This window comes from Tiliqua scincoides, chromosome 3 (genome assembly GCF_035046505.1).
Source record: "Tiliqua scincoides isolate rTilSci1 chromosome 3, rTilSci1.hap2, whole genome shotgun sequence".
Classification (NCBI taxonomy): Eukaryota; Metazoa; Chordata; class Lepidosauria; order Squamata; family Scincidae; genus Tiliqua; species Tiliqua scincoides.
The window spans coordinates 68,803,113-68,826,383 of record NC_089823.1 but is presented as its reverse complement, the minus strand read 5'-3'; the positions used below and the strand labels follow the sequence as shown (position 1 = coordinate 68,826,383).

The 23,271-nt window shown below is 52.3% G+C and overlaps 1 protein-coding gene across 4 annotated transcripts in view; it reads right to left on the bottom strand.

The window, feature by feature from the left end:
- The window catches only part of BCOR (BCL6 corepressor), an 88,659-nt gene extending 68,020 nt beyond the window's left edge, over window positions 1–20,639 (bottom strand). For all 4 annotated transcript variants that reach the window (XM_066620945.1, XM_066620948.1, XM_066620949.1 and 1 more), the window contains exon 1: window positions 20,191–20,639. The gene's annotated coding sequence lies outside the window, so the exon portion shown is untranslated. The remainder of the gene's footprint in view (window positions 1–20,190) is intronic.
- Window positions 20,640–23,271: the final 2,632 nt, after the last annotated feature.

The window sequence follows — 23,271 nt, the reverse complement described above, 5'->3', positions numbered from 1 at the left end:
CGCCATCCATCTCGATTAGGGGGAGCCCAGGTGGCTAGAACTGCGCAGCCCGAGTCCCAGCTGCGGCTTCCAGGAGTACAGCTCTGGGAGGTACCAACAGCCGTGGAAATTAACTCCTGACCCTCAGCACATTTACATGGCAGCCAGCCCCGCGGAAGTCAAGGAGACGACGTCAGTGTGCACATTCAGCCAGGAGGAAATCGCCCTGGTTCCATGCCCCTGCAACTCCCCCATGGCCTCCACGGACCTCTGCAGCCTCTCTGGCATTCACCACTCCGATATTTCCCTCCTCCATGCGCCTCTTTTGTTTGCTGACAGGGTTTTTTTTGTTTTGTTTTTAAACAGAAACATATAATTAAAGACTGCAATGCTCAGCAGGCCTACTTGGAAGCCAAAACAGACGGCCCAGCGTCCTGTAGCACCTTCGAGCCTAGCAGCCCCGTCCTGTGCTTTGTAACTTACACTGAAGTCCCTTCAGTGGGGCTCGATCCTCCTCTGGCTGAGCACCCTGCCCAACGTTGCATTTACGCAACAGGGATCAAATGTGTTCACCTGGGGGCTCGGCAGAAATGGCTGCCAGGCTTGGGAGGAAACGCCACGGCCCTGAGCAAGAGCCTTCAGGGGTAACAGCCTCCTCTGTTGCAGGCCCTTCCCTGCCCTCCCGCCCAGCAGCAGGCAAACCAGTAAGTTCACTGGGACTTGCCTCGCAGCCCAGGAGGCCAGGCCTGGTCTGTCTCTGCGCTCGCTCGGGAGGGAGAGCAGCCCCAGCCCCACACCTTCCTGCTCCCAGCTCTGGTTAAAGGTTAAAAGGTTCCCCGCACTCAACTCCGGTGTCTCCCGCAAGCGCTTCCCAGGCTGGCTTCGCGCCTTGGCAGCCGAGTGTGGCAGGCAGGCCGGCGCTGGAGCCCTCGCCTCGACGGAGCTGGCAATCTGCTCGGCGGGAGGGGGGGGGGTAGAGAGAGAGAGCGCGCACCACGGAGAAGAAAATAATGTCAGCAGCAGCAAAGGCAGCCACCCATTCTTGCAGCGCTTCGTGCCTACCGAGGCTCTTTCAGCACAAAGGCTTTTAGAGGAAGAAGGGGGAGGGAGGGAAGGAGCGAGAGCGCTCTCGTATTTCAGGGCTGTTGTCCCCCTGGGAACCAAGAACCAAGTGTAGCTTCAATCAAATGCTGACTTCTCCTTCGGGAGCTCAGCAGGAAACCTGATCTCACAAGTTTATGCCTGCCTCTGTCTACACGGGCTGAGCTCTCCTGGCTTCTACACCGGCGATTTGCAGAGAAAGGCGAGATCCAATGGATCGGGCTGGAAAAGACGAGGACCGACTGCCTCGTTGCAAAGAAAGCCACCTTGACACGCGTGCCCAGGACAAACCGCACCCCCCGCCTCCAACTCCATTCAGACGCTTGCGTCTGTCCTGCTTGGGAAAAGCCGTCGCCCAAAGCGTGCACGCGGGTTCCGCATCTCTCCTCTGATTTCATTGACAAAGAAACTCGACCTTTAAAAACAGCAGTCTCACTATGCCTTGGAATAAGCCCCAGTGAACCCAGAGCGCTTCCCTCCGAGTCAACACGCACAGGATCAGACCTCTGAATGATCCCAAACCACAGCTGCTCCGAAGAGAGTCTGAGTTCAACCGGACTTCCTGGTCTTGAGGCTTCGCATTGCCTCACCGCCACCCGATGCAGAATTCAGAAGACTGGGGCTGCTATCCTACCCACACTGACCTGGGAGTAAGCCCCATTGATTCTAATGGGACTTACTTCTGAGTAGGTATACTTAGGCTTGGACTCTTGAGAGCCCAATCCTAGGCATTTCTACTCAGAAGTAAGTCCCATTAGAGTCAATGGGGCTTACTCCCAGGAAAGTGTGGGTAGGATTGCAGCCTGAGGCACATTTGGCTCAGAGATACATACGTACACGCACGCACTGTGTCTCTGTCGCAGTAGACAGAGTGTGTCTGGCCTCGGATAAATAAAGGCACAGAAGCAGCAAGGGGTTTTTTGGCGTGGGGGGGGGAGAAGCACGCGTTGTCCCACCTATTAAATAACTGAAAGAGAAAGAACAGCGTGGTTCACCTTCCGGCCCCATCCTAAACAGAACTGCTCTTTGTACTGGATGGATTAGCAAGGCAACTCGTGCAAAGCGTTTTTTCTTCAAGTAAGCAGAGGGGTCCAGCAATGGGGGCCGGGGGAATTACTTCTGGGGGGGTGCTTGCACCCCTTGCACCCCCCGCCGCCTTTGTAATTCAAGCCACTTCGTTTTAATCTTGCGCCACCTCGGGCACGTGTACAGGGAAGCCAGTCCCACGGCGTTCAGTGGGGCTTCCTTCCAAGTACGTGGGCACAGAACTGCAGTCTCAGAGCCCAAGACTAGGCAGGTCTACTCAGAAGTAAATCCCACTCTAGTCAATGGGGCTTACTCCCAGGTAAGTGTGGATAGGGTTAGATCTTTAATTCCCAGTGAGGACCAGGCGAGCCTCCTGGCCGTCAGCCTAAAGAAGCTTCGCTGCGGCAGGAAGCCACGTCCTGGGCTGACATTTCGTTCCCCAGAACCACCTCGCTCCCCTCCCCGGCCAGGCTCCGGTCCGCACGACGCGCCCCCCGCCAGCACTGGAGGCTCTTGCGCTGTTGCCACCACCTGCCTGCAGCCTGGAGCAGCCCGAGCCAGCCATGACGACAGAACAGAGGCTGGCTGGGGAGGGAGAAAGGAGGATCAGTCACTTCCTGCTGCTCCGAGTGAGGGTTCTTCACTCGCAGCTACAGTCATCTCGACGCGGCGCACCGAAAACAAGACAGCCCTGCTGCTGCTCAGTCCTGAGTGTGTCGCTGGGGAGGAAGAGCCACCCAGTTCAACTTCCCAGTAGCCGGGCAGGGCGAGGGGCTCCGCCTGCAAGAGGCCCCAAGTCTTGCTTGTTCTTGCTACAGCAGCCTTCCTCTGTCTACTACTGAGTTGGGCCACAGTCCTGTCCACACTTAACTTCGAGTATGCCCCATTGACTATCCACACTTATCTGCGAGTATGCACCACTGACTCTAATGGAACTTACTTCTGATTAGGCAGACATAGGATTGGGCTCTCAGTCCAATGGTTCTAAGGCTGCAATCCTAGCCTTCCTTTCCTAGGAGTAAGCTCCATTGACTATGATGGAACTTACTTCTGATAGGCTTGGGCTTTAACTCCAAAGTAGGTCTGCACAGAACTGCAGCCTAATGCTTGCACTCTTCTGAAAACTGACTTCAGTTGGGCCTCCTTTAAAGGACACAGGCTTCTGACCAAGAATTCTCTGCACTCTGTGCTGCGAAAGCATGCTGCCCCCCATTCGCATCTTCACATCCCTTTATATTTACTTGAACAGTGTTGAGTTTTTGGTTTGATTTAAAAGAGTAGCCCTCTCTGGTGAACCATATATGGTTACAGCACCCTTCATCCCTCCCTCCTTTCTACTGCAACTTTACTTGTTTTAGGGTGTGTTTTTTTTAATGAAGCAAACCCTAGATTCAGTTGCTTCCACTGCTCTTTTTTTTTTCCATGCCTCACTCTGTTTGAAAATGTTGAGAAGACTGAGGAAGAAAGCATACACTACAGTCCAACACTTAGTCCAGAAAGGCCCTGCTGGTGTGCAGTAGAATTACTGAGTAAAAAGTCATTTATGGGTTGCAACCACAGCAACGTATTCCCTGGTCTGCTTTCTTTTAAAGTGAGCCACGCATTGACTTGATAATAGATGTCCAAAACCAATTACAACCCCCAACTGAACAACCCAATCCTCTGCACATTTACAGAGAAGTTATGCTGAGTTCACTGGGACTTATTCCAAAGTATGCACATATGGAACTGTGGTGAGGATTGTGCTGAACCTGGGTGGGGAGTAATTCAGGAATAAGAGAGTGCAAGCCTTGGTGGCTCAGGAAGTACACACACTACAGACCATAGATCACAATTGCCCATTCCACAATTTAGAGTGTGCAGCACTGTATGAGGATGCCAGCATGGGAAAACAACAGTGTCAAGGAAACCATAAAAGTTAAGATGGTCTCCTTAGAAAAAATACATATGAAAAACTTGCTCAACTGAAGAAAAAAAAATATAGCTCAAACTTTGGCAAAACCAGTATATTGCTCAGAGAAACAAAGAAATGATTTGATCAGCAAACTGCCCTGGCCAGCAGAATAACCAGTAAACACTTAATCAAATACAAGAGCAGGAAACCCAGAGAAATAGTTGATCCTTAGTTTACACCACAGTTGTAAACATTTTCACTCAGAAGTTAGTCCCATTAAATTTAGTAGGGCTTATTCCCAGGTAAGTGTACACAAGATTGCAGCCTTAAATGACAAAAATATGAAAGGTGGACAGAGAAATAGCAGAGAGTTTACATTAATTTGTATTTGCCCTATCTGCAGAAGATGTTAAAGAGATACCCAAATCTGAGCTATTGTTTTGTGAGAAGATATCTGAGGGGACTTTAGAGTGATTGGAGCTCACAAGTGGATAGCAATCACTCAAGAGTTCATAAAGAACTCAACTGCAAAATTGATTATCTGAACAAAAATTTGCTACGTATTTAAAATTAGACTCCTTATTAGAGGATTAGGAAGTAACCAATGTATTTTTAAAGGGGGAGGGAATCCATGAGATTATAGAACTCTCAGACTAACCTTTTGTTCCAGGTTTGTTACGTGAAAATCCCCTTTTTCCTTTTAAGTTGTGATTTTATATCTGGTTATGTTATTATGGAGGCCAAACTTCCCATACAGGCCACAAAAGGAGTCAAGTCAAGCTCATGGTGACAACATCCCCCTCCTGAGGGTAAACAAGTCTGGAAGAGCAAATAATTTGTTTAACCCAATCACTGTGTCTCCTAATCCAAGCACTGGTTATGCAAACACATTAAACTTCTCACAGGCCAAACTTCCAAAAATCCCTGGTCAAGCTACAACACAACTTCTACCTCTCTAGGCTGGAATAGTAAATTGTTGCTTAAGTGTCTCCTATTGTTGTATTGTTAACTCAATCACTGCTTATTGTGTAAGTTCCCCTAGCTAGGAAACCAGCCATTGGACACATTGAATCTTGCTGATAAGGGACATCTTGACCCCAAACACCCTGGTGGGCGGCAGTTTTCCCCCAGCTCAGCGCCCAGCCCATTTCGGTCACAGCAAAAACACTTTTAAGAGAGGGCTCCGGCCATGTGCGCGCTCTCTCTCTCTGACTCTTCCCCCAAGGTTCCTCCTCCCAGGACTCTTCCCCCCCCCATCCATCTGCTCCTCAGGACAGGTAACTATCTTGCGTTCTGGAACTCTTTCCCTTCTTTCTTTCCCACCTATTTCTCCCCTTCTCTCCCCACCTTTAGTTAGCAATTGGGTTTGGCAGAACAGGGACCCCTAAAATCCTCCCCTACAAATTTCCCTTTTCCTGATTTCCTCGGATGCACCAAATACTGCTCACATGCAACCACCATAAGTTAGGTACACTAGATACAAGTACTAGAAACATATACTTATTTTTCCATGTGCATTATGTTTTCCTGTGTGCTTTTGTAATAAAAATATAATCTTTTATTAAAAGTTATCTCTCTCCCAGTCTCCTCCTTAAGCTAAAAGGGTATTTCTCTGCATTACGCTGTTTTGTTATCCAGCCTATGGTCCTGAAGTTTCCAATAAGGGCAGTGTAATAATTTCCCCCTAAACAAAGCAGCTCTTTTTGGTAACAGGTTAGTTGGCTGAAAGCATTATTAAACCTAGAATTGTTAAAGACAGAACAGAAGAACAAGCTTTGCTGATGACAATTCAGCATGGCCTTGGCAGAGAGAAAGCCTGCCTCACCAAACTTTGAATGAGTTCTTTGAGACAGGGATAATTGGATAGACATTTTTGGACTTTTCTAAAAATTTTGGCAAAGTCCCCTAAAGGCTCCTCAGTAAACCAAAGATTCATAGAATAAGAGTATGAACCTATTCATGGTTCAGCAACTAATTAAAAAAAGGATATAGAGGGCACAATTAAAATATTTTTTTTTTTTTCAAGAGAGAGTGAAGCAAGCAGTAGGACATATCCCCAAGGATCTCTATCAGGGCAGTGCTACTTATTCATAAGTGATCTAGAGTCAGCACGGAGACAGCCAAGTTTGCTGGTGACACCAAATTACTTCAGGGGATGAAATTTTAAGCAGACTGAAAAACACCAGAAGAACATCTCCAAGCTAGATGAAAGGGCAACAAAATGGCATCTGAAAATCACTGAAAATAAGTGCAAAGTGATAAACATTAGGGCTAAAAATTCTAACAATATACAGCCCAATGGGTCTGAACTGGTGGTGACTAATCAAGATGGAGATCTTGGGATCATGGTGGACAGTTCAATAAAAATGTCAACTTGATGTGCCCAAGCAGTTTAAAAGCAAAATCAGTGTTGATTTATTATTCACAATAAAATAGTATCTTGATGCCTTAGTATAAAATAATGGTGTGGCCACAACAGTGTAGAATACTCTGTACAGTTTTGGGTCCCTTATTTCAAAAGGACATCACAGCACTGGGGGAAAAAAAGCACAGAAAATAACTAAAATGATCAGAGAATTGGAGCTTCTCTGAACTTCCTTAAGAGAAAAGGCTAAGGGCCCAATCCTATGTTCCAATCCTATCCAATGTTCCAGCACCAGTGTAGCCACAATGCAGCCCAAAGGTAAGGGAACAAATGTTTCCATAACTTGAGGAGGCCTCTTTGACTGCCTGCCCACCACAGGATACAACGCACACTGCATTGGCACAGCTGTACCAGCAAATTGGATAGGACTGGTGCCGAAAGCATTTGGGATATTTTAGTTTGGGGGGATGGCCCATTTATGAGGCCATCTGAATCTGTCACCTCAGGGATTGGTGGGGGAGAATTTTTTTTACATCCATTTGCTTCCATGCTCCTTCCTGTATTGAAAAGAGAAGAGGGTATGAGAGAGGAATAGGAAATATAGAGAGAAGAGTGCTGAGCTAGAACACTGGAGAGTGGGAAGAGCAGAGGCTGGCACATTATTGGGTAAAGGGAGCAGCATTTGGCAAGCTGCCTCAGCAGGTCGTGGGCCAGCCCTGGCAGGGATGAGACATTGGAGAGACATTGGAGATTTAACACACTATGACTGAGAGATTTTCCTCCCTCTCATAATACTAGAACTCAAGATAAGTACATTGATCTCCAGTAGATAGCTACAGGAATAGCTACAGGAGTTGTACTAAAGAGGCTCCAGGTACTTGCAGAGAGCGTCTATCCAGAATCGCAGTGTGGATTCCGAGCCAACAGGTCCACCACTGATATGGTATTCTCCCTTAGACAACTGCAGGAGAAATGCAGGGAACAACGACAGCCACTCTTTATAGCCTTCATAGATCTCACAAAGGCTTTCGACCTGGTCAGCAGAGACGGCCTCTTCAAGATTCTCCCCAAGATTGGATGTCCACCCAGGCTCCTCAGCATCATCAGATCTTTCCACAAGGACATGAAGGGCACTGTTGTCTTCGATGGCTCCACATCAGACCCTTTTGACATCCGAAGCGGAGTGAAGCAGGGCTGTGTTCTTGCACCAACCTTGTTTGGGATTTTCTTCGCTGTCCTGCTGAAGCAGGCCTTTGGAACTGCAACAGAAGGCATCTATCTCCGGACCGGATCAGACGGAAAGCTCTTCAACCTCTCCAGACTGAGAGCAAAATCCAAAGTCCAGCTGAAATGTCTGCGTGACTTCCTCTTTGCCGACGATGCAGCTGTCACTACCCACTCTGCCAAAGATCTCCAGCAGCTCATGGATCGTTTTAGCAAGGCCTGGCAAGATTTTGGACTGACAATCAGCCTAAAGAAAACACAGGTCATGGTTCAGGATGTGGACTCACCTCCCTGCATTACAATCTCTGAACATGAACTGGAGGTTGTCCATGACTTTGTGTACCTTGGCTCAACGATCTCCGACACTTTCTCTCGATACCGAGCTAAACAAGCGCATCGGTAAAGCAGCTACCATGTTTTCCAGACTCACAAAGAGAGTCTGGTCCAACAAGAAGCTGACGGAACATACCAAGATCCAGGTCTACAGAGCTTGCGTCCTGAGTACACTTCTGTACTGCAGCGAGTCATGGACTCTTCGCTCACAACAGGAGAGGAAACTGAACACTTTCCACATGCGCTGCCTCCGACGCATCCTCGGCATCACCTGGCAGGACAAAGTTCCAAACAACACAGTCCTGGAACGTGCTGGAATTCCTAGCATGTATTCACTGCTGAAACAGAGACGCCTGCGTTGGCTTGGTCATGTCGTGAGAATGGATGATGGCCGGATCCCAAAGGATCTCCTCTATGGAGAACTCGTGCAAGGAAAGCGCCCTACAGGTAGACCACAGCTGCGATACAAGGACATCTGCAAGAGGGATCTGAAGGCCTTAGGGATGGACCTCAACAAGTGGGAAACCCTGGCCTCTGAGCGGCCCGCTTGGAGGCAGGCTGTGCAGCATGGCCTTTCCCAGTTTGAAGAGACACTTTGCCAACAGTCTGAGGCTAAGAGGCAAAGAAGGAAGGCCCATAGCCAGGGAGACAGACCAGGGACAGACTGCACTTGCTCCGGGTGTGGAAGGGATTGTCACTCCCGGATTGGCCTTTTCAGCCACACTAGACGCTGTGCCAGAACCACCTTTCAGAGCGCGATACCATAGTCTTTCGAGACTGAAGGTTGCCAATATATAGCTACAGGAAGTACTATTTTAACACCACACACAGTTAACTTATGGAATTCACTGACAAAGGATGTGGTGATATCAACTGGCCTCCATTTCTTTTTAAAAGGGATAAACAAGTTATAGAGGAGAGGTCTAGCAATGGCCATTTGCCATGAAAGCTAAATGGAAACATGTGGCTGACCACTGTTTCGAAAAGAATTATACACTAAATGGACACTCAGTCTGAACTAGGAAGGCTCTTCTTACAGAGTTGTTACAAACTGTGGAAGCTCTAATTTATATACACGCATTAGAAAGGATACCAGACCAACCAGAACTGTAATAATGCATCAAACAAGTCCACTGCAGGCCCCCCTAAATTTCTATCTTATAATCTGGGTAAAGAAGTCAATTTCTATGTCTATGGGTCACATGGTGCCAGCCTGCATAGCTAAGGATCCCTGATGGTTGGGCAGTTCACCGCTATCCCTACCCTAAGCACATCCGCTTGAAAGCAAACCCCTAGGACTGGGGTCGGCAACCCGCGGCTCCGGAGCCACATGTGGCTCTTTCAGCCATCTGCTGCAGCTCCATGCGGGGCCAACCCATCCCGGGGGGAAAGGGGGTCACTCCTCATGGGTGCTGAGGCTGAAGGGGCGAGCCAGATGCGGCCATCGGGAGTCTCCCGCAATGCAGCCGCCGCTCACCAGCCTGAGCGAGCGCACGCGCAGCTCCGAAACCTCCTACGGCTGCGTCGACGAATGTATGCGAGGGCACTAACGGCCGGCATGCCCGCACATGCAGCCGCGCTGATGGGGGCAGGAGAAACAGCCCAGCTGCCCACCCTGCGCGCTCCCCTCCCAGGCCGAGCTGGCCGGCGGGCGGGCGGGCAGGCGGGATTGATATAGACTGCTCCTGCACCTGGAGGCTCCTCCTCTCTTGGGCTCAGCTCTCCCGGTGGGTCGCAAAGTGCTGAGCTTCCAGCCTCAACACAGGTGAGGCCAGATCAGAGAGGGACAGCACTGGCGGGATGAAGAGGAGGGCGCCAGAGCAGCTCCTGCCCAAAGAGCCCCCACCACCCCCGATGGTGAGCCCCCCCGCCACTGCGCGTCCCCTCCCGCCCAAGCCGCAGCGCCAGCCACCTGCCCGTGTGGGGAGGGCGTGTAAACAAACGGGGTTTTAACACCCTGACCACCCTTCCTGTGTGTAGCCCTGACCCCTATGCAGCCCTGACGCCCCTTTCCACAAGCAGCCCTGACCCCCTCTCCCATGCAACCCTGACTCCCCTTCCCACAAGCAGCCCTGACCCCCATGCAACCCTGACCCCCCTTCCCACAAGCAGCCCTGACCCCCATGCAACCCTGACCCCCCTTCCCACAAGCAGGCCTGACCTCCATGCAGCCCTGAACCCCATGCAGCCCTGACCTACCTTCCCACAAGCAGCCCTGACCCCCTCTTCCATGCAACCCTGACCCAAGCAGCCCTGACCCCATCACACATGCACCCATGGGTGTCTGGATAATTGACGGGAATACTGGGGTGGGAGGCTACTGGACATGCAAGTGCAAGTGAGGATGCCAATCAAACAGCAATATGGAAATTTCTTCATTAACAGTTTGTCAGGTATTTAATATTTTTTCATTAATATTTTAAAACTCTTAAAAAGTTTTTTTATACATAGCATTAAGGTAAAAAAAACTGTATATGCAGTATAATCTTCATTTTAGATGTCAAAATGGTTTTGTGGCTCCGGAGGTTTTCTTTTCTCCAGAAAACAGGTCCAAATGGCTCTTCGAGTGTTTAAGGTTGCCGACCCCTGCCCTAGGACTTTAATAATGGAACTTACTTTGAAAGCAAGATGCTTAGGATGTGAAGATAATCTACTTCTAGGGGAATAGGTTTGTTTCCTCACCCTGCCACTCTCCTGCATTTAATAATATCACCAAAGTCTTTTTGTAAAAGCAAAACAAGATTGTCTCCATCTAAAACTGCAGTTTCTTTCCTTGATGGAAACAGGGTTGTGTGGTGTGGGGATAGCAGGTGAGGCAAAACTGCCCCAATGGAATCATTCGAAAAGTGCCACCATCACAGCTGTGAGTGCACAAGGACTCTGAGCATATGGATTGTGAGTGCTTGCAGCAGCAGTGGCAGCAGCAGCAGCAGTGGTGCATTTCAAAGGACTCTGGTGAGGTTGTTCTGCCTCACCTGCCACCCCTACACTGCATGCCCTTGGATGGAAAGCACAACCTTGCAGTACAAAAAGAGACAACACTGGCTTATTTCTAACCCCAAACCAAAATAGGCACAAAGTGAAGGTAGGCCAAATGCTACCAGTTTGCTTTTCTTGGCCTTTAAGAGGAACCAGTCTTAATGACAGTCACTCATGAATGAGTACCATTGAGTTCAACAGTAATTTTATTTCAAAGTGGACAAGTGATTTTGTTTCCACATGCCAGACCTGCTACATAGAACATTACAGAGACAATTCTTTCCCTCCTGAAATAAAAGTACTTAAGTGGGCCTTTTGCAGAATTCTGACCATCTACCTGTCTATGCATTTTATTCAACTAAACTGCAACACATATTTGGGAGCAGGCCCAATTGAACACTGGGGACTTTTTTCTGGTAAACTGCTGAGTACAGTATTGTTAATTTGAAAAACAACAAGGGACAAAAATGGAGCTTGGGAAGAAGTGCTTTGTGGGTCTCGTTTCCAAGTTGCATATTTATGATCAGGGTGTTAGAAGTTGCCAGCATTTTACTTGTAAGGTTTTGACAAACAGAAGCATACATGCAGCTCAATCCTTTGTATGTTGACACAGAAGCCTGTCCTGCTGTGTTCAATACAGCTTGCGCCTAGACTAGTGTGTGCAGAATTGCATCTTTAAACTCACAGTAACACGTAAGGACTGCAGTCCTTTGCACACTTTGGAGATAAAACCCATGCAATAAACACGAATAGAATAATCTGCTGTGAGGGAAACATTTGTGAAACAGGAAAGTTCCCCCGGGACAAAGATCAACCCTCTTGCAGGGTCTTCCTTTGCATGCGAGTCGTAGAGATTGACAGAGCACAATTTGGAAGGAAGTGGGTTTCTTGCCCCAACTCTCCTGCTGCTACTAAATTAAGGCAATACAAAGTGCATGGAATGCTTTCCTCTAAGGAGATGTGCTACAGAGCGGAACAGTAACCCACCCCCTTTCCTAACGGTCCACTGACTACACTCAACTCTCTGTACAGCCAGTTTCCAGGGAAGCGGCGGCGGCGGCGGCTGCTAGATTCTGTATTTTCTTCTTTAATTGCCTTATCAAATTAAAACCTTGTCCTTGCCATCAGGAAAACAGAGTGCTTTCCATCCAATATTTTTCTTTGACCTTATATATATATATATATATGCAAGTGGAGATGACTGCAATTCCCTAAGGGATAGCAACTCTTTAAAAGACTTGCACGGCCATCGTGCAATCATTCAGGATTTCAAGTCCCACTTTCTGGAGCTTATAGGCCAATGTTCAAAGCGGCAGAAGCCATCTACCTCCTTCTCCATGTTTCACAGCTCTAAAAATAGACGTCTAGCAGCCCAGAGTTTAGTGGGTCTTTTCTGCTTGTACCTAGATATTAAATTTAGTTTAATGTAGCTTCCGGTGTTTAATTTTAGAAGGTCTCCCTTTTCTTCTTCTTCTACTTTTTTTTGCATGCAAATCAATATGGCAATTACGATCTAAAAGCTCGCCCAGCCCCAGGTCAATGTAAATTGATCATTGTCCGCCTCCCACAAAATAACACCGGGAGCCTGTGGTGCGTAATGAGATTATACTGGAAAGTGTCTTGCAGATCACGAAATTATATTTCATGCTGTCAAAGATCTTCTCCCATGCAGGCTTCCTTATACTTTTCCCCACACAGGACTGCATAGGATATAATGGACGGAGTCTATATTTAAATAACTCTCTAAGTGGAAGAATCAAGGAACAAGTTGCCCTGTGTGGCTATCACCGTATTACCGTGGCTTTCCAAAATATGGCTTTCCAAAATATTACACACATATGTAAGTAAAGAACTTTCTGCAGACTTGTCTCAGTGAAGAGAGGTGTTTTTGGGGGGGGGGTTGTTTTTTTTGATGCTAAGAAAGCATAGGCTGAAAGTGGTTTGGTTCAACAGCATATAAGAAAATGAAGGTCCTCCAAAAGAAGTAGGTAATTTTCTACAGGGAGGTGGGGGGGGGAGTGTGAGTTGGTGGCCTCCTCGCTTTCTGCCTGTAAGTCTGCTCATCCATTAAGAGAAGCACAGTACATGCCAGAGGAACTCTTGTGAAACATTCATTAACTTCTGCCTGGAAAGATCGCCCCAGCGGCTTGCTAAAGGTTCAGGGCTCGACAGCTGAACAGGGCTGAGGAAAAGAGAGGTCGATTCGGCGTAATTCTCGCTTATCAGCCTTGCTTGGGGAGAGGACACCAGGATTAAACGCAGCCAGCGCTGCTCGCGATCTGGGAACTCCCCCTGTCTGCAAATGAGGCCTCCGCTCCTCACTCAGAGCCAGGGAGGGAATCTCGTTCTTTTTGTTTTGCGCTCTCTCTCTCTCTCTCTCTCTCTCTCTCTCTCTCTCTCTCTCTCGCCCACACCTTTCTGCTGAAGTAAAATGAGGTTAGCCTGGCTCTCCGGAAAGAATCTGCTTGATCTATGTAAGTGGCTAGATTGCTGCGAAAAGAGGAGGAAGAGAGCCCCCTCCTCCTTTCCGAGGCCACCTCCTCCACTAGCGCTTATTTTTAACAATCAAGCCCAGCCTGCCAACGCGCCAGAGGCTCCGGTGCTGATCGTGAGCACTGCAGTTTGTGGGGCCAGCCTGGAAATGGACGGCTAACAGGAGCATGGCCCGGGGTAGAAAAGGAGCGAGCAGCGGCCACAGGAGAACAGTTGCTTCCACAGAATCCCCTCTACCAGTGCAGCCCAGAAATGGGCCTGATCCCTGGTGGCCAAGCACATGCTTCACACTTAGTTAAGGTTAAATAGTTTGGTCCCAGGCTTTTGAGGCTCCCAGCATTAAAATAGTTACTGACTACTAACTTCCAGTCAATGGTATAGCTGGAGGGAGTACTAAGTTTTGCAGGGAGACTCACCACAGCATGCAAGGGGCCCACCCCTTCGGAGCCATTCCAGGTGTAGGCATTTGCTCCCCAGCCTGGAATGGCTCTGAAGAGGAGGGGAAGGGGCCCCTTGCACGCTGTGGTGAGGCTCCCTGCAAAACTTAGTGCTTTGCACCCACTCTGGCTATGCCACTGCTTCCAGTGGAGAGCTGTTGTAGTGGAGTCACTAGTGGGATTGTGGGATCCCACAAAGACTGTGGGATGTAAAATCTCCAGTTTAAGTCTCAGCTCACCTTGGAATTCACTAGATGACCTTGGGCAAACCACTCTAGCCTCCATAGGTATTGTGAGGACAATACCACAGGGTTGCTTTAAAGATTATTGTGGGTGTAAAAGTAAAAAGATGACTGATACTCTCTCTAAAAGTCCCTAAGCGTTATACAGATGTTAAATATCATACAGTGTACCCTGCAGTTTCGTTTACCCTGTTTACTGTAAAGGGTAGTTCACCACCTTTGTACTTCACCCTTCCTCTAAAGAGCTAACAATGGAAAATGGGTTTCTCTTGCTTTATTCTCATCACAGTCCTTGAGTCAGGTTAGACTGAGACTTGCTCAGGGCCACCTTAAGAGTTCATCACTGAGTGGGAAGTTGAATGTGAACTTCCCATGACCACATCAGAATCCAGCCCAGACACCACCCTGACTCTGGAATTAGTAAACTAGCACAGGCCTTGTTTTGCTTGTACTGGCAGTTGATGTCTTTGGAATCACTGATGAAACAATCCTATGCATGTTTATTCAGAAGTATGTCCACTGTGTTTAGTGGTGGAAGTAAGCAGGGATAGGAATGCAGTCACAAACAGATAACAGGTGTTTGCTGATTTACTTAAAAAACCTATTGTGTCTGCCCACCCACAGCTTCTTGATGTTAAGCAAACCCTCCAAAATCATCTGGAGGAGGTGGCATGCATGATAATGTCCAGGCAGAGCTTCCTTTTTAACTCTGCAGTTTATAAAATAGAGAGTAAATTGCCCTACGGCAATTGCAACAAGGACAGTTCATCAAAGATCCCCAAAATAAGGGAGAGAAATGCAGAAGGATTCAAAACAGTCCATATCCCATAAAACCAAGATGACTGCTCTGCAAATTACTACCATGCCAATTCGGATTCATTTAGAATTAGTGCATGTCAGGCACTGTTCAAGTCCAGAAATGAACAGAGGGAGAGGGTATGGAGTGAGAGAGAAGGGGTGCTCCTTGCCAAGCAGAGCTGCCTCCCGATGCCTGCAGCACCTGGATGCGACATGTAAGAGCCATTGTTCAGCTCCTCTGAAATTTCTCCTGAAATCAATAGGCTCCATTTTCTTCTTTTAAAATGATCCATAGGATCCTGGTGCTGTAGGAGGCCCAAAATAGGCACTACTCAGAAGTGTTTACTTCCACATGTCTCCCTTCCCTGTTGCCCTCTCTTATGGATCTCTTCCTTATTGTTGGTTTAGGATTCAGACCTCTATGGAAATTGAGGCATCTGAGATATACAAAATTATGCAGGGGATGGACAGAGTGGATAGAGAGATGCTCTTTACACTCTCACATAACTCCAGAACCAGGGGACATCCACTAAAATTGAGTGTTGGGAGAGTTAGGACAGACAAAAGGAAATATTTCTTTACTCAGCGTGTGGTTGGTCTGTGGAACTCCTTGCCACAGGATGTGGTGACGCATCTGGCCTGGATGCCTTTAAAAGGGGATTGGACAAGTTTCTGGAGGAAAAATCCATTATGGGTTACAAGCCACTGTGAGATACAGGAAGCTGGACTAGATGGGCTATGGCCTGATCCAGTGGGGCTGTTCTTATGTACCACTGTTTACAAAACTCAGGTCCCAAATCTATCCAGCTTTCCAGTGGTGATACTGCCATGCCAATGGGGTGGGTGCTGCATCCTGTGTTGGGGGAAAGTCATGGCAGCCTCCTCAAGATAGGGGGACATTCATACCCTTACCTCAAGGCTGTGTTATGGCTGCATGGGCACTGGAAAATTGGATAGGATTGGGGGCCCCCAAGGAGCAAGAAAAAGTGTGTAGTCGGAAGTAAATCCCACCGCTTTCAATAACCCTTGCTCCCCAATAAGTGTGCTTAGGGGGTTGCATCCTCAGCAAGGGCTTCCAAGGCTATCATGCACTACAGGCTGCAAGTGTAAGCACACTTACTAGTGAGTACACCCCATTTGACAGTGGGGCTTACTTCCAAGTAAGGCATAGGATTGCACTGTACCTTCGGGCACCCGTTGGAGTAGGTAAAGGCGCTTAACCCGCTTAAGTGCAAGTTTGCCAAATATAACAGCAGGTACTGAGGCTTGATTAGATGATCAAATTCTCTCCCCTCCCCCCCATCTCCTGGGTGTATATATTTAGCCAGCAGACACCCAGAGGGTTTTGAAAAGACCGAGTTCCCTCCTCCCACAATCATGCAGCAAACACGTTCAAGAACTGCTTGCAGCAGGGGAGCAACCGAGACTCTCATCTGCGTGGTTGATTACAGCCCTAAAACGGACGACATGTAATTTCAGTTCTCACTCCAGATCTTTGGGCTTGATTTCCAGGGGCCCACTTATCCAAGGGGAGGGAGGGGAGGGGAGCCGAGAAGAGACGCTGGAGGCTTTATTTGTCCTCGTCCCTATTAGCTATGCAGCCAATCTATCATTTCCGGCGGGGCTTCCATCTAATTACCGATGTATTTAGATGTGACGTGCAAAGAACTGCCGAGCTGCCTGCCTGGCTCTGCGTGGACTCCTCGTCGGGAACCTTTCCAGCGGGGGCTGGAGCGCCAGGAGCTCCAGACAAAGAGGCGAGAGCTGAGCGGAGCTGCGCTGCGGGCAAAGCCGCGCAAATCAGCTTTCCTCGAGGGTGAGGAGGGTCGTCTGACCCCAGGCCCCAGAGGCTCCCCGGGCAGGAGGATGGCTTGGCTCTTCCCTTCCCTTCCCTCCACCACCAAGCCAGCCTCTTATCAAAGAAAGGGGAAAGAGGCCCGCCCGCACACCAGAGCCTGGGCTCGCCCTCGAGGGCTTCTGTCACGTCTAAGGTGCCATCCAGACGCCAGTGGGGCGAATCAGCCTGGCTGTTCCCCAGGGTGCAGCACGAGAGCAGTTCAGCCGAGGCTCGCCCACTCCCGCCCCCCGTCAGCCTCTGTTTCTCCCTGGCCCAGGCCAAGCACCCCTCCCACTCTTTCGGAAGAGCTGGGCTGGGGCTGGGCTCCGAAGGCCGTTCGTCCCGAGGTCTTTGGCCTGGGTGACTCCGAAATCTCCGCGCTGGCTTTGTCCTTGCGCGCAGTCCCTCCCTCCCCTCCCCGGCTCGCCTTGTGCTTCTCTGCGCTGGCTGGCTGTGCACCAACAGGACACGGGGTTAAGCGCGCTCAGCGGAGTTCCCAAAGAAGAGGAAACTTCTGGGAACGGAGAATCTGGCATTCGCTCGCGGGGGTGGGAAGGGAATGCTCTCCGCGGTCCGGAGCGGCGAGGAACCTCCTCCGGGAGGCCTGGGTGCCAGCGGTCAGCAGGGTCCCCTGCCTCCGCGCCTGCCCCTCGAAGGGTTAACAGCAGGCAGTCGCAGGCACCGAAACTGGCGGTGACCTTTTCCTCGGCGTCTCCCCGCACTCTCTCTTTCAGGCTCCGGTTCTCTCGCTCGCAGGGAGCCTGAACGGCTGTCTAGACCGATCTATCATAGGCGGGCGAACAATACTCGGGGAAAGAAAGCCCCTTCCCTTCTCCCTCGGTCGCCCTACCTTACCTTCGAGATGACACGGGGAATAAAGAGGCACTGTCCGCCCTGCCAGCCGCCATGGGGTTTTGAGAGCCCGCCCCCCCCAAACAGCCCACCTTCATGCCTGACAAATGGGATTTTGTCTGCCCCTTTTTAACGCACGCCAAAGACGCACCACACGTTTCATGTTCCTCAGCTGCACTGAACGAAGAAGGCCTCGGCCCCTCGCAGAAAGGGGGGAAGGGAGGCCAGGCTCCAGCCTCTCCAGACACCCAAGAACTTAATTAGGTCCTGAGAGGGGCTCCCCCGTCGAGCCACTCCGTCCCCCTGGCCAGAAGCCCACTGACTGCAACTGACCCCGCCTGGGCAGAAGGAGGCGTCGCTGCGAGAAGAGACGGAGGGCCCACTGGGGAACGGCCAGTGGGTTGCGTCGCTCATCGAACCCGAGGACGCTTCCTAATTAACTCCCGGTCACCTATTTGTGACAGCCATTCAAAGGGCTCTTCGGAGGATCAACTGGAATCTCAACCACGAGGAAGAGGGAGGGAGGGAGGGAGGGAGGGAGAGGAAAATATTAAAGTCCGGCTTGATAATCCCCTACAAAGCAATTAGGATGGCCTTGTGCACAGAAAGACGAGACCCACCAGCTTCTACTTGAACGCACAGACCCCACAACGCTTGTGGGGGGGGGGGGAGAGAGAGACCCTAATTGAGTACAGCCCTCCTGGCCTGCTTTACTCCAGAACAGTCCCACTGGCCTCAATTAAGTTACTACCAAGTAAGCGAGTCATGTTTTTAACCAAGGAGCCCGATTGTGATGGCACCGCATCCCAGGGCAAGTCTGCCGGCGCCAAGATTTCGGAGACGGAACGGAGACACACGCGGGGGGGGGGGGGGGAAGGCAAGCTAAACTGGAAACAGCAGTCAGCCGCGGGACTCCGAGATTAAGGGAATGCAAATGCGGGGGGGGGGGAGGCGATCCACTGAGCTGTGCTGGCTGCAGCCCCCCCTTCTCTTTCCAGAGCCCCAGTAAGCCTCCTCCAGGGCGCTGCACTTCACCCCACCTCATGGGGGAGGGGAGAAGTCTCGTTCCTTATCTTTGTTGGCAGATTGTCTTGGTGGGGCCCATGGAAGGCAGGCACCCTTTGCTCCAGGCCTGCTTCACGGCGGGAGGGAGAGAGCCGCGATCATGGAAAAGTTTAGCAAAGCCTGACAGACCCAGCCTGCACCACCAGACCGGGCGCAGACCGCCCTTCTCGCCTGGTGTCCTTTCCGGATCAACACAAATGCGGAGCCGCGGGCTTCCTCGAAGTAGACGGAGAAACGAGGTCTGGATCGCTCGGCCACATTAATGCGGAAGCGAGTTCCCAGGCGAGGGCCATTCAAACACACGCACGCATGTTGGTCACAGTTTTGGGGGGTATACGGGGGGAGATCTTCTCTGCTCGTCTCTGCTCTCCCCACCCCCGCCCGTCGGCGACTCTGAGATGCTACCGGCAAGGTAGGAATGGAAAGGCTAATCCAAGGAGAGATCGCCCCCAGACTCGCTTCTCCAGCCGTGTGTATCGGATGCTGCGCGTCAACAGCCCCGGAGTTGGCGAGGGTTTTGAGCAACAGCCCCGCCGCTGCCTGTCCGTCCCGTCCCCCGTCCCCCCGCCATCCGGCCTCGGGAAGCGAGTTCGCCACCTCCCTAGGAGTTCAGCGCACGTCGGATCCCACAACTCGCCGCCCAAAGTCTTTCGGGTGGAGCCCCCAGCCCCAGAGCGACGCCTCTCCCCCTTCTTGCCATCCCCCCCCACTCCAACCCCACTATTCCCCACCACCGCCAGCGGCCTCGAAAACAACAGGCGAGAAAAAAACACCCTCCGCAGTCTCTCGCCAAGAGCGCTTTGGAAGAAAGACATGCACCCAACGCCGCCCCGACCTCGGTCGTGTGCTGTGGCTCGCCCCGATCTTCACTCCGCTGCTCGGTGGGCCAAGAGGGCGAGCCAAGCGGCACTTGCCTGCTGTCCTCTCCCTTCCCCAGGCAGCAGTGCGCTGCTCCCCTCCACCCACTCTCCCCCTTCCCCTTGGGAGCCCAGAGGTGGCGGCTGCCAGAGGTGGGGCTTTTATAGCCCTTCCAAATCGGAAAGATAAAAGCGAGCGAGACGCCGGGAACTCTTCTTCCCTCCTCCCTTCCTGCTGGAGCAGACGGAGCGCGAACCGCAGCTTCACCTTTCCTCGGCTCGCCCCCCCTCGCCCGCCCGCTCCCCTCCACCTCCGGCTTCACAAACCCTCCGAACTTCCAACCAGCCCGAGTCACCCACCCGCGCTGGGAGCCCCCCCCCCCGCACAGCCAAACAGGCGGTGACCGTCGTGCTCACGAACCTCTCCCTCGCCTCCCCCAGTCCGCCCTCCTGGTTGCAAGTTGAAATCCACCCTAGCAGCAATCCCGAGCGGGGAGAGGCGAGCCAGGACCAGGGCACCAGCGCCCACACTCACGCACTCGCCCTCCCCCCAGCCGGATCTGGGGCAGCAGAGGTGTGTCTCCCGGTGAGAGTCCCGCAACAAGCAGTCCGGCAGCCTTCCAAGACCTTCGACGACGCGCACGCCTCCCCCTCCCTGCCCACCCCTGCCCAGCGTAGCCCTTCCACGGGAGAAGGGAGGGGACTGACCTTCCTTCCTCTGCGCTCCGGCGCGGCTGTCCCGAGTCCCCTCCAGGCAAGCCCCGACGATCTTCGAGGAGGGCGAGAAAAGTTTGCGCTCTCGGCGTCCGGACCAGAAGCCCGAGCTGCCCCGGCGGCGGCGATGCGGTCTGGGCTGGTGGGGCCGCGTGGGCGGAGAGGGAGCCCAGGCAGCTCCTGCCCCCGTGTCCCTGGTTGGGCTTCAGCAGCACCCCGCCGGGCTCCCTCCGGCTGCACCCCAGCTCCGCTTGGACAGCGCCATGTTGCTTGCTGTCGTCGCTCCGGGCTGGGCTCGACGGCTCCGGGCAGCGGCCCCTACATGCTCCGGTTCCCCTCAATCCGTGCGGCGGCGGCGGCGACAGTGCGCGAGCGCCCGTGTGGGTGGCTGCCTGCCTGCCTGGCTGGCTCGGGGGATTTAATCCTCCGGGAAAGCCGCTCTTCCTCACCTTGCCGCTGGGAGACCGGGCTCCGTCTGCCGCACGCGGCCCCCCCTCGCCTCGCCTCGCCTCCGCCCCCGCCTCTTCCCCGCCCTCTTCTCTCTCCCCTCCCCCCGGCAGGCTCAGCACTCAGGGAGCCGCCGCCAGCAGAGGCAGCGGCAGCAAAGCCGCCGCCACTGCGCTCTCCTCCGAGCCAGCCTCCGCTGATCCGCTCTCGCTGCTGCTGCTCGTCGTCCTTCCCTTTCGATCCTTCCAAGGCGCTGCGCCTTCTTTTCTGAACCGATCCCGCTCCCGCGTTTGCTGGCCTCCCTCTCCCTCTCCCTGCTGGTTGGGCTCCTCCAGGCCCTCTCTGCTCCTCTCCACTGGGCTCTGCCCTGCCCGAGGGCGTCCCGAGGAGACTCCTCCGCTCTCCTTTTGACCAGGCGAGGTGGGAAAGGAAACTCTCCCTCCCGCCCCCTTCCAGGCTCCCTTCTCGGCTCGCTCGCTACCCAGAAGGCCAGTGGAGAGCTGCAATTACCATAAAGCTCCTCTCCCTTCTCTTCGCCAGGCTGTCAAAGCCCCAGCAGCAGGCGCAGCCAGACTCTGGTGCCCTCGCCCGCCGCACGGGCTTCCTTCCCTCCTCGTTCTCAGCAGGCTGGCTTGCCCTCCCCCGCTCGCCCCACCAGGCGCGGACTCTTCCTCACCTCTGGGCTTGTTTACCCGCCCCCCCCCCCGTTCTTTCTCTGCTCGCAAGAGCACCTTTCTGTGTCACTCATCGCAGCTCCTTTGCCTTTCCTCAGCCCTCCTCACTGCGAGTCTTTTCAAGGGGGAAGAATCCCCCCCCACACACACACAGCATAAACGGAGCTGCAACTAGCCTCCTCCAAAGCGGGAGGGTGGTGACGGTGTTTCTCTTATCACTCCCCCCCCCAATCTTCCTCGGGGGGGGACATTCAAGACTCTTCTTTTTCTTCCCCCCATCCGTCGTTCCCTGTTTACGTCTCCCTGAGAACCCCAAAAGGACTGCTTCTTTGTTCCCCTCCCCCTCTCTCCGTCTCTCCCTCCTTCCCACACACACAGACGCGCTCCATTGTCACGCACCGCCTGCCCAAAGTGGAACGTCTTCTCCACTGGCCCCCTCTGCACTTCCCCATCTTAGCCGGCCCGCGCTCTTCCCCGGGGGAAATGCCCCTCAAGTCCCCCCCCTGCTTTGAAGATGACTGCGTGGTGTCCTGCCACCACCCAACCTGCGTGTGAGCCTCCTTCCAAACGATCCGTGCCCCTTTATCTCTTCCCTCCAGAAACTCCCACCAGATCGTCCTCCCCCCTTCTATCACCCGGGCACCCACCGGGCTCCAGTCACATCCCCCCCTTTTGCTCGCCCTCGCTATTTTTAGCCCGTGGTGGGGTTTTCCCGCTTCCCCCTCGCTCCGCGTCGACAGCAGTGTCATAGTGGAAAACATTTCACTTGGCCGCGGAGTGGTAAAAGTGCTTCCCTTCCCCGCGTGTCTGAAGGGGGTGAGCTCGTGGCAACCGGCTCCGAAACTCTCAGGCACGGTTTTCTTGCAGGGCGAGTGAATCGCGAGGGGGGGGGGTCGAGTGTGTGCAAGCAGCGCTGGCCCGAGTCTCCGCTCCGCAATTCTCCCCGTGCCGGCTGGAGATCTCTCTGCCTGCCTTTTGATCTTTCAATTGCGGGGATGGTCCTTATCTGGCGTAGCTACTCACTTGGGTAGCGCTACTTTTGACTGGCCAGGCCGGCTGGTAAATGTCGCCTTCACGACGCCCATCTTGACGGATCTTCGGCGTCCCAGCCACCGCTGGCATTAAGGTGCAGGCTCCGGGATTAACCCGCTCTGCTTGGAGCAAGCCTCCGTGTTGTGTGTGAGAGAAAGAGCTCGCGCATCCAGAGGCCTCCTCCAAGAACTGTGGCACTCTCACCGACCGTGCTAGCAATCCTAGCCACACTTACCTGGGAGTAAGCCCCATTGGCTATAATGGTACTTAATTCTGAGTAGACATACATAGGATTGGTCTCTACGCTCGGCAATCGTATGCCTGGGGGCTTACTTTTGAGCACTCACGCGTAGGTTACGTTGTCAGGCTGCAATCCTATCCTCACTTACCTGCGAGTAAGTTCCATTGAGTATAATGGGACTTACTTCTGAGTAGACATGCCTCGAATTGGACTCTCAGGGCCAAATCCTATCCAATTTTCCAGTGCGGGTGCAGCCATGCCAATGAGGCGTGTGCTGCTTCCTGTGGTGGGGAAGCAGTCACAGAGGCCTCCTCAAGGTATGGGAACATTTGTTCCCTTACGCTGTGGCTGCACTGCAGCTGCACTGGTGCTGGAAAGTTGGATAGGATTGGGCCCTTAGTCTCCGACTCCTGCCAGTTTATTCACGTCACCGAGAAAACCGCCCCAGTTATGAAGTAGAGCTACCATCCTAAACAGACTTCGGGGTGTTTGATTTAACTGGGCAGAACCTATTTCGCTTAAAGTGTCCAAGATCGGTTTATGAAGGAAGCAGGTTAAGGAAGACAGCATCAACCGGTGGAACTGAATGGAATGTCATTGTCCCTACTGCGGGGCGGGGGGAGGGCGGTGAATATCAGCATTCCCTCCTCGCTTCTGATTTTTGCCCCAGTCTCTGAACAC